Source organism: Leucopleurus acutus, assembly GCF_964270905.1.
Source record: "Leucopleurus acutus genome assembly, chromosome: 10".
Classification (NCBI taxonomy): domain Eukaryota; kingdom Metazoa; phylum Chordata; class Mammalia; order Artiodactyla; family Delphinidae; genus Leucopleurus; species Leucopleurus acutus.
Window position 1 is genome coordinate 53,133,186 of NC_139153.1, and position 11,446 is coordinate 53,144,631.

Consider the following 11,446-nt stretch of genomic DNA (forward strand, 5'->3'; position numbering starts at 1 on the left):
GAATTACGATCCGGCCGGACCTTAGACCCGAGATCGATGCGAGGCCGCCGGGACGGTCCAACCAGAGCTTCTCCCCCTGCCGCCGCTTCCGCTGCCGAAGCCCGGCGTGATTTCTTGCCCCTCCTGCCAGGAACAAATTTGAGGAACCAACTTTTTCGCCGGGTTTGGAAAGCGAGATGCTTCTTGGCGCTCGCAGTGGCTCGATCGCCGGGATCCGTGGAGCCTCGGGGCCGGCACCTGGCCCGGAGATAAGAGCGGGGAGATATTTGGGATCCCTGGTCATGATGAGTCAGTGTCCCATAACCCTCGGGAGGAAATGTTGGAGGAAAGCTTGAACGGTGTGTGTGTGTTGTGCAAACTGAAGTTTCTGACTAACGGGCTGTATTTTCCTGGGGTGCGGGAGAGGATGAGGGAGCCCCACACAGTGAGGCAGCTTGTTAGAGGGTCGGGCTGACCCGAGCTCCAACACCGGCACTTGCATTTCTCAGCTGTGTGACCAGGAGCAAGGGCCTCCACCTCTCTGTGCCTCAGTGGTGCCATCTGTAAAATGCGTACATGGGCGCCTTGCCAACAAAAGCATCTTCATGGCGCTCTCTCCTTTTGTATTGTGAAAGGATGGCAAGAAACGTTCTATTTTATTCAGAAACCCCCAAAAGGAAAGGAAATAATCCTTGTTCACAAATAAAGCGTCGCTCTGGAGTCACCGCATCCCTCTTATCCGTCCCAAGACACGTTTAAAAAAGATCAGAAGGGACATTTTTTGCCACAATGTCCTATCAGCTGAGCAGAGAAAGCAAAAACTATTGCATATGATCTAATAAAACAAAACAAGGAATTCGTTTCTTTTAGTCTAGGGCCTACTCAGGAGGACCTCAGGGAGTAAAAAGTTAAGGTTTCAAAAGCATTACAAAGACGACGATTTAGAGAAATTCCATCTATGAGCATTTGCTAAGCATCTTGGGCTGGTGGGTAAAGAGAATAAGAAATATAGCCCTTTCCCCGAGAGCAGCGGTTCCCAACGTGTGGTACCCGGACCAGCAGCATCAGTATCAACCAGGAACTCTCAGAAATGCAAGTTCTCAAGCCCCTAGACCCACTGAATCAGAAACTCTGAGGGCAGACGCCAGGAAGCTGGTTTTGAACCAGCCTTCCAGGAGACTCTGATACATACTGAAGTTTGAGAGCTACTGGTTTAGAGAAGTTTGAGAGCTACTGGTTTAGAGAAACCAATTTTGCAGCTGTGGAAGTAAGAGATACACACATGGAATGGCTGGAGAAGCTGTCTGTGGCATCACGCAGGACATTTAACGAAGGCAGGAAGGAAGTCGAAACAGCTCTATTTCTGTATTACAAAGGGCAAGCCCTTCTCAGAGGCCAAATGGATTTCAAAACTCAGATCTTTAATTTAGAAAGGTAAAAATGTACATATACCATACACCATATAACACCTTCAGTGAGGTCTGGAGTGGTACTTTCATCAAATACACTAGTTTTCGGCAATGAAAATACGTGAATGAATTAAGTGTGTGTTTGGCTTATCTACTGCAGTGTGATAAATGCTCCCAAACATCAGTGGTTTAAACTAACAACCATCTAGGGCTTCCCTGGTGGCGCAGTGGTTGACAGTCCACCTGCCGATGCAGGGGACACGGGTTCGTGCCCCGGTCTGGGAGGATCCCACATGCCGCGGAGCAGCTGGGCCCATGAGCCATGGCCGCTGAGCCTGCGCGTCCGGAGCCTGTGCTCCGCAACGGGAGAGGCCACAACAGTGAGAGGCCTGCGTACGGAAAAAAAAATAAAAATAATAAAATAACAACCATCTTACTCATGAATCTGTGGGTCAGGAATCTGGGCGGGGCTTGGCTGGCAGAGTCTTCTGCTCCGCAGGGTGTTGGTTGGAGTCATTAACTCAGCTGTTTTCGGCCGGTGGCAGGGCAGGTGTGGAAAAGCTGAAAAGCCTTCACTCACATTCTGTTCACTCCCTTTCTGGCACTTCAGTGCCCCTCTACCTGGCCTCTCTCTCTCTCCATGAAGCTTATTAGGCTTCCTCATAGCATGGTGGGTTCAGAGTAGTTGGACTTCTACACAGTAGTTGGCTTCCAAGAGGGGAAAAAATAAGCAGAAGCTGCAGATCTCTTAAGATCCAGCCTTGAAATCCACAGAGCATCATTTCTGCCACATTCTATTGGTCAAAGCCAGTGATAAGGGCAGCCTGATTCAAACAGAGGGGAAATAGACACCATGTCTGGATGAGAGAAGCAGCAAAAGACTGTGGCCTTTGCTTTTAATCCATGGCCTTTCATTTTTTAATCCATTAAGTGGGATAAAAAAAGACAATGAATAACTTCACAGCATAACTTCACACCAGGTTAAGTCATATGTTTCTACCAAATACATTTTCTGCAAACTTGAAACTTTTGGTTTTCAGCTTCTTAGATTTCAGAATTACAAAGAAGCAATTATACACTGGTTGTTGACAAATGGGCTGCTCCTTTCCAACTGCTGCCTAAATTCAGGCACTCATCTTCTGCCTGGAAGCCTCCTGATGGGATGTCCATTCCTCCAATGACATGTTTATACAGTCCACCCTTCATCTACTTGCAAGAATTATTGTCCTGAAACCCCAGGCTCAGATCTGGGTTAATGTCCCACTGTGCACACTATAAAAGCCACTAGGAGGTGGCACACCTCATGCTTCCAGCCCTTTTCCCAAACTGCTCTAGAATGCTTCCCATTCCATCTCCAAATACATTTTCACATGTCTCTGTAGGTGTGACCACTTTATGTCCATAACCAGCTCTTCTCAGCCTAGAAAGCCTCCTACCTTCACCCACAGCTCAAATCTACATCCTTTGGGCCCATTTCAAAAGCCACCTTTTCTGTGATTTCCATTAGATTTCCATAAAGCTTATTCTTTTCTTCTTTGCTTTAGAATCCATTCATTTTACGCACCTCTCTTTACCACTTCTTGAGGGACTATGAACTACCCTTCTTTATCTCCCTCCCCACCAGAGGAGGTATTGAATGAATGCTGAAACCCAAATTTTATTCTTTTTTTTTAATGTTGATGAAGTCTAGCTTATTTTCTTTTGTTGCTCATGCTTTGGATTTTATATCTAAGACTCCATTGCCAAATCCAAAGTCATGAAAATTCACACCTGTGTTTTTTTTTTAGTTGATTAATTAATTTATTTTTGGCTGCATTGGGTCTTCGTTGCTGCGTGTGGGCCCTCTCTAGTTGTGAGCAGGGCCACTCTTTGTTGCAGTGCGCAGGCTTCTCATTGTGGTGGCTTCTCCTGTTGCTGAGCACAGGCTTTAGGCGCACTGGCTTCAGTAGTTGTGGCGCACAGGCTCAGTTGCTCCGTGGCATGTGGGATCTTCCCGGACCAGGGCTCGAACCCATGTCCCCTGCATTGGCAGGTGGATTCTTAACCACTGCCCTACCAGGGAAGTCCCCCAAACTTTATTCTTAAATGCAGAAAAATATCAGAGGAAGAAAAGGTAGGCCCTGCCCTCCTATAAAAGACTTCATGCAGAACAGAGCTTTGAGCTTAGACTTGTAGGAGGTATCTAATTCACTAAAAGGGAGGAGAAGGTGGACAGGTAAGAAAGACATCACCCAGCCTATAGGAACAGGCGAAGCGACACCACAAGTGCCAGCATGAGTAGGCCAGGTACAAACAGATACAGAGAAATCTAAGGAGATCTGTTTGCATGGAAGAAGGTTCTCGTGTGCGTTGTTGAGGGTTTATACAGTCTGAAATATGGTTTCCACTAGGCCATATTACCCAAGAAGCAAGCTATGAGATGTAGCATTGCCAAGAATCCGTGGAGCCCAGGCCATTCCATAGGGACCCAAGGCTCATCAATAATTCAGTGAAAAAGTGGACACCTTGTGACTTTTACCTACTATCTGAAAGAGGACCAAGGGACATTCTCATTTATAAGAATTTTTTTATAGATTCATCTAACACTCGTTTCTCTTCATTATTATTCTAGTTTAAAATTAATTAATTTCAGGCAAGAATCATCAATGGATGTTAGAATTAGTGAGTGGAAGTATGATGAGAAAAAAGGATATTTACATCATCTCTAAGTATCTCCCCAGAAGATACAGTTTTCCCTTTGAATACTTATGAATTCATAAGTAACTCTGCAGTAGGGAGACCTGTGAGACACCACCAGATGTCAAAGTCAGTATTATCAGATAGCGTGTACCTCCTGATCTGACGCATCGAGGAGAAGGCAACATCACTTCTGTGGTCTTCTTATCAAAATGAATAACCTGACTTCAGTCATGAGGAAAGAACAGACAGACCAAAATCAAAGGACATTTTGTTAAGTATCAAGGTCATAAAAGACAAAGAAACACTGAGGAATGGTTTCACACTTGAGAGCCAAGTGCAAGGTAAAATGCTAGATGAGTTGGAAAAAGAACCTCAGGGGACTTCCCTGGCGTCTGGTGGTTAAGACTCCATGCTTCCAATGCAGAGGGTTCGGGTTCGATTCCTGGTTGGGGAACTAAGATCCCACATGCCACTCGGCCAAAAAATTAAAAAATAGAATAAAATACATGTGCATTCAAAAATATACAATTAAAAAAAACACCTCAGTGAGACAGTGGGGGAAATCTGAATAAATTTTGTAGATTAGATAACAGCATTGTATCAGTGTTAATCCCATGATTTCAATCTGGATACTCTTGTTATGTAAAATGTTAATATTTGTGGCATCTGGGTGAAAGTTTACAGAAAATCTTTTTTTTTTTTTTTGCAATTTTTTTGGTTAGTCTGAAATTATTTCCAAAAGTTAAGAAAATAAAAATAATTATTTATGGTTGATCACAAATAGGGTTCTCTAGTTCCAACTGTAGTTCAGATTCTCCAAGCACATTTGATTTTGTAGTTTATCTACCCCAGAACTTCCTGTCTCCCCTCCTCTTGTTATTAATGTGTTTTGTAGGGAAAGCAGGAGTTTGGCTTAGAAGTGAGAATGTTCTTTCACTCAGTCCTGAAAGCTACCAGTCAGTCTGGTCTGTCCTCAACTTGAAAACAGGCAGACATGGGGCCCAAATCCATTCACCAATGAAGCTGTAGGTCTGTTTGTTTGTGTTCCAAGATGCTCTCTCAGTTTGACCAGAGGCCTTAAGTCCTCTGGGGTTAGCAGATAAGGTCAAACAAGTAAATGTATCAGCCAGTTTTGTTTCAGAATGGCTTCTTGAATTGTGGTCTTCTAACCAGATACACTTGGGCTTAAAATATTAACTTTGTAGAAGGTTCTTACCTCACACAAAGGAGTCCATTCACTCCCATTTTCTTGAAACATATGATCACCTGGGTCACACTTTATTTTTGTGTTTTAGTTTTAGAAACAGGGACCAGAAATATTTCACTTTCCTCTTACCATAAATCCACATTTGGGAACCTGGAAATGCAGTGAAATCAGCCCAACATTCAAACTCAGTTGAGGGACATGTAATAGAGAATGGTGGGGTCTGTGGTGAACAAGAGCACGAATGCTCTAAAATGGCCACCTGGGTTTCTACCCCACCTGATTGCTACCTTGCAAAACTTTGGGCCTAGTATTGCTAGAAATCCCAGTTTATTTATTTATTTATTTTCAGCCACACAGCGCAGCTTGTGGGATCTTAGTTCCCCGACCAGAGATCGAACCTAGGCCCTCGGCAGTGAAAGCTTGGAGTCCTAACCACTAAAATACCAGTTTTTAAATATTGCCAGTTAACGTCCATTATTTTAAAAGACTGTATGTGTCACCTTTGTGGGCTGAACAACGAATCTGAGAAACCATCAGTTGGCATCACTTGATTCAGGCAAAGGGGGAAGGCTCTCTTCTCCCTTCCCAGCCCCCTCTCGCTCTCCCTCCCCTTGGGAGGCCCTCTAGAAGTCTGAGAGGGTGACTCTGAGGGTGACTCTGAGGGTGGAGGGGCTGGAGGAACTACTGAGGAGAGAGAGGTGAGTGAAACGTGAAATCAGTGGAGGGGTACTTAGGGTTGACCAGGGTTCTCTGGAGCCGAGGAAGGTTAAGAGTGGGAAAATTTAGACGGGTTAAGAGTCAGCTGATTTAGAACTAGGTGTTTAGAAGGTGTAATAATAATAACTAAGTAGTAATTAATTTATCATTGGCTTATTTTGGGTCAAGCACTGCCTTAAGTTGAATTCTATTCGATTTTTTAAAAATCTTCTTGGGACTTCCCTGACAGTCCAGTGGTTAGGACTCGGCGCTTTCACTGCTGAGGGCCCGGGTTCGATCCCTGGTCAGGGAACTAAGATCCCACAAGCTGGGCAGAGCCAAAATAAAATAAAATGAAAAATAAAAATCTTAAGGGTCTTGATCTCGATGAAAAAGATGGGCTCCCCAGAGTTCTTAGCTGCAGCCATTGGCTCAAAAAACATTGATCTAATATCTACAATGTGCTGTGCTCTATTGGACTACACAGCTCTGTACGACTGTCCCTTCCTTTACTGAATATGTCATCAGAAACGGGGAGAGAGCAGTAAATGAGTGATGAGTGGGATCCCTGCCAGGCCAGGGGTGGGCCCAAGGTCAGCCTGCACAGTGGGAAGGCAGCATGGTCAGCCTGGGGACCAGGGACTGTTTCTTCCAGCAGCAGACATTTAACTGTTTTCAAGGGCCATTCGAAGTTAACTAAGCAAAGAATCGGGATAGAGGAGGAAATTCCAGAGGAAGGACACAATTCCCCCATCAGGAAGCACTGGATCGGTGTGTTTGCTGAGATATATGGTGAGTTGGGTTTTCAGCCCACCTGGCTGTCCAGGGTAAAAAGCAATGGGCCTGCTCCCTCTCCATTTGGTCCATAAACATTAATTACACTGTGCTTGGTCAAAGGGGGAGATGGGGAGAAATTCCATCAATGAGCATTTATGAAACTCGTTATCATACCATACCCGCTCCTGTTCGAGCCACTGAGAGCTGCAGGGGTGCATGTGTGTGTGTCTATGTTATCATCTTCCTAGAGGAGTGAATAAAGTCAAAGTCAGGTACTTGAGGCTCTCGTGATCGTCAAGCTTTTTACTTTTTCTGCAAGTACTTTACAAGCAAGTAGAAAATTCAATTGACGATACATATAACATTTCCACCAAACCAAAGCTCAAGAAGAGGACTGGGGGCTTCCCTGGTGGCGCAGTGGTTGAGAGTCCGCCTGCTGATGCAGGGGATACGGGTTCGTGCCCCGGTCCGGGAAGATCCCACATGCCGCGGAGCGGCTGGGCCCGTGAGCCATGGCCGCTCAGCCTGCGCGTCCGGAGCCTGTGCTCCGCAACGGGAGAGGCCACAACAGTGAGAGGCCCGCGTACGGCAAAAAAAAAAAAAAAAAAAAAAAAGAAGAGGACTGGGAGGTGGGGGGGTGGGTACCGTTCACTCCCTCCCGAGGGGCAGCTTAGTTGACCCCTCACACCAGGTCCTAGAGTGGAAAATGACTGAGGTTTGTGGAAGGAAGGGCAAGTTTTCCTGCAGCACCTTGCAGGGGCCCATTTATCACATTCAAACAATAAAACAGCATCAATCATAAGCAAATGGAAACCCTGGAACGTGTCAGAATGAGGCCCACGCGGCTGGGCACTGGATTCAGAAAGGAGACCCAGTGCGTTTGGAGGAGCCACCCTAGAAGTTCCAAAAGCGGTGGGAAATCGGAAGCAGCCGCTGCTAAAAATGCCCTGTGCTTGTGAATATCGCTTTGCGGAGGCTCCATGGGCCTCACCTACAGACTTTGCTTTGTAGGACTGAAAAAAATTCTAGGCGCTTATAACAATCGGAAACAGAGGTGAATTTGAGGGTCCTGTTGCCAACACCTTTTAATGAATAAAAGTTAATTAATGCTAACGAATAGCGTTAATTAGGTGCCCACGAGCAAATTCCTCTGACCCAGGTACTGGATGAGCAAAGACCTGTCCCCACATAGCTGACCACACTCAAAGAAGCGCCAGGAACCTTCCCAAATGAAATCAGAAGCACATCCAAAAACTGGATGGCAGAGATAAAGATCAGAGCAATTATACCCACAAGTGTCTCTCCAGAAGACTCTGGAGAGGTACGCATTAAGCAAGCAATTTACGGAGTGGGTGTTTGCTTACCAACTACCTTTGCTTTAGAAAGAATTAATTGGAGGGTTTGTTTATAGATGATTAACTGTTTGACTGAAGAGACAGGATGCTGAGAAATTTAAAGGCAGCTAGGATCTTTGGCCAAAGAGTCCGAGAAGCACCAATGAAACACCCCATTTGTACAAAGAGATACATTTAAATGCATTCTTGAAGAGTTGCTGGCAAATAAAAGGTAAAATGTATTATGGGGTTGCCTGTTTATAATGCCAAGAATCACCCCCTTGTGTATTTGTCTTGGAATTCCCACGTCAAATCCACTTTGTTCACAGGTAAGTTGCTATTTCTTTGCCCGCAGCATGTACTTGCCTTGGATGGTGGGGGAGAGGCTCCAAGCCTGGGTAGCACGTCCACATTTGCACAAGCCCAAGTCATATTAGCATCAGGCTTATTAACGGATGGATGACAAACTGCACTTGGGTTTCTCCCCTCCCTCGACCTGGTGAATCTGTAACCAGAAAAGCCAGTTAGGTCTCCTGGCACAGTCAGGGGTGGGGGCTGACTGTGGGATCTGTGCTTTTCAGAGGGGAGCATCCCGTGAGAGCTTCGGAATGTATTATAAACTCACTGACCTCGAGAATGGAATTCACCACGGACTCCTAGCCTCGTGCGTGGAAGCTGATAAGCACGCAACAATATCTGAGGCGGGAATAGAGTAAAAAGAAGTACTTTTCATAAAACCACAGTACTGTGGGACCTCTAAACAGGTTGTCACAGACAGTTGAGACAGCGCTCGGCACAGAGCCTCATACGTTATTCTTATTTTTAATTCTTATTATTATTTTGGCCTCGCCGCACAGCTTGCAGAATCTCAGTTCCCTGACCAGGGACTGAACCCAGACCAGGGCAGTGAAAGCGCCAAATCCTAACCACTGGACCACCAGGGAATTCTCACGTTATTATTGTTATGATGATTGTCTCCATCTCTAGGAATGGATCATGTCCACCCCATCACACAAGGAAGAGTTGACATAGGGTTTCTAGGCCCAAATTGGAGATTACAATCGCTTCTCATCAGAAGTCTTTTTACAGGACTGACTTTAGCAACTCTGACATGACAGAGACTCTAGCTGTCTTCAGATGTCCCCTCCTTCCTTTAATAATAGAACTCTAGAGTTTTAGCAGGGCATACTGTCACCTAGTTAAGGACATTTCCCAGCCTCCCTCAAAGTTAGCTGTGGCCATGTAGCTAAACAAATAATAACAATAACAACTTACAGTCTCATATGTTTCAGGTAACTATTCTAAGTGCTTTAGATGTACCAACACGTTTAATTTTCACAATAACCCCATGAAGGATTAGGAAACAGAGGTGCAAAGAAATTAACTGGCTTGGCCAAGACCACAGATGGTAAGTGGTAGAACTGGGATTTCACCCCCAAAATCTAGCTCACATTCAGCCCAGTGGAATGTGAGTAGAACTTCCAGGCCCTGCCTTCAAAGGGGAGAGGCTCACTCCCCATCGCCCTGTCTCTCCTTCCTGCCAGTGGGAAATTGCCATCTTAAGCCACAAGATGGAAGCCACCTGCTGAAGATGGCGGGACAAGATGAAAGGATGGGTACCCAACACCACAGAACCCATCAGCCTGATGCCTTATGCTCAGCGTGTTACAGGAGAGAGAAAGAAATCTTTATCTGATTTTAACCATTGCTATTTGGGGAGAGAAGGGTTAGGGTTAGGTAGTCTTCGTTACAGTAACACTGTAAGAACATAACCTAACGAATCCACCTTAGGTCAAGAGTGAAGTCATGGAGGGAAGGGAAACATGTCTTGGAGCACCTACTGTCTTCACACATTGTCTCATTCATTCCCCACAGAAGTTCTGCAAATAGGCATTGTTAGCCCATATTTGGAACGAAGAATCTGAGGCTCAGAGTAGGTAAGAAACTTGCCTAAGACCACACAGCTCGTAGATGGATGGGCTGAGATTTCAAGAAACCTTCTCCAAAGGCCTCTTTTCCACTGTTCCACAGTGATGCTCTGGGAAAAGTTGACTCATTTATAAGATGCATTTCTACAACATCTGTAATGTGATCAATACCCTTTTATGAGTTACTCCTCAAAGAAATCTGATCAGATTGGTGCTCTTAGTTCCATGCTGTAGATGAGAAAACAGGCAAGACAAGCAATTATACCCCCAACATCCACAGAGGGCTAGATTTAGAAGCCACAGCTGCAGAAATTCAAGGCTGATGATTCCTCTATAAAGAGAACAAATTTGAGAAGCTAGCAGTCCTTATTTTTAAACTTGTGAAGTGTCTTCTCATTTTTCAGGAATTTTAATGGTGGAGGATAGAAGGGGAAGAGGTCAGTTGCTGATGATACAGAAGTGCTGTGTTTATTATGAGTTTTACAGATTTTTCCTATTTGACTATTCAAGGTTTGTTGGTCACATCAGACCTTCTGAGTTGCAGGGGACAATTACATAAAGACCCCCCAACCCAGAAGCTGGCCCTCTTCTAGAGACAAAGGAGGTGGTCACCGAGGGTCTCACTCATTCTGGTCATAGAGAGCCTCAAGATGGGAGACCTGGGGACCCCTGGGTCCTCAGTACCACTTTGCCTCTTCTCCTGTTTCATGCAGGAAACCAGCTTTCTCTGTTCCTGGTCTGTCTGTGGGGATATGGTAGCCAAAACTTCTCTACTCCATTTCTCCTGGGTTAACAAGGGCAGCCAGACCACGCTGGAATCTGCATCTCCCATCCAAATTCCCAGGGAAGGGGTCCAAGAGTGTAGTTTAAGCCCACTGCCTGCCCCCTCATACAATCAACGATGGCCGATGCACCACAACCCTGTGGATTGGGGGTGGGGAGGCATTCCCATGGAAACAGCAGTGGCCAGATGACTTAGTACAAGGGGTCCTCAAATCTAGCTGCACATCAGTCATCTGAGGAACTTAAAAAACTGTCCAAGTCCAATCCCCACCTCCAGAAACTTTGATTTAATTGGTCTGAATGAGATGGAGTATGGAATCCTGGCATGAGTGTTTTGGGGAAAGTTCCCCAGGTGACTCTTTGTAGCCATAGTAGGGCATTTGCAATGTATCTTAACAGCAAAGAGGAACATTTTCAGGAAGATTTTTAAGCAGGAGGCTGTGTGTTCTGAAAAGCTGTTTGCTTTGCTGTGATTTGTCAGTGGCTCCATTCCTCTCTTACGTTAAAGAAACGTCTGAAGATCTTGCTACGTGAAGAGTGGCCCCTAGACCAGCCGCTGCAGCAGTGGCACTGCAGAACCTCGGGCCCTGCTCAGACCTGCTGGACTAGACTCTGCATTTTAACAAAATCCTGGGTGCTTCCGTGCATATTAGA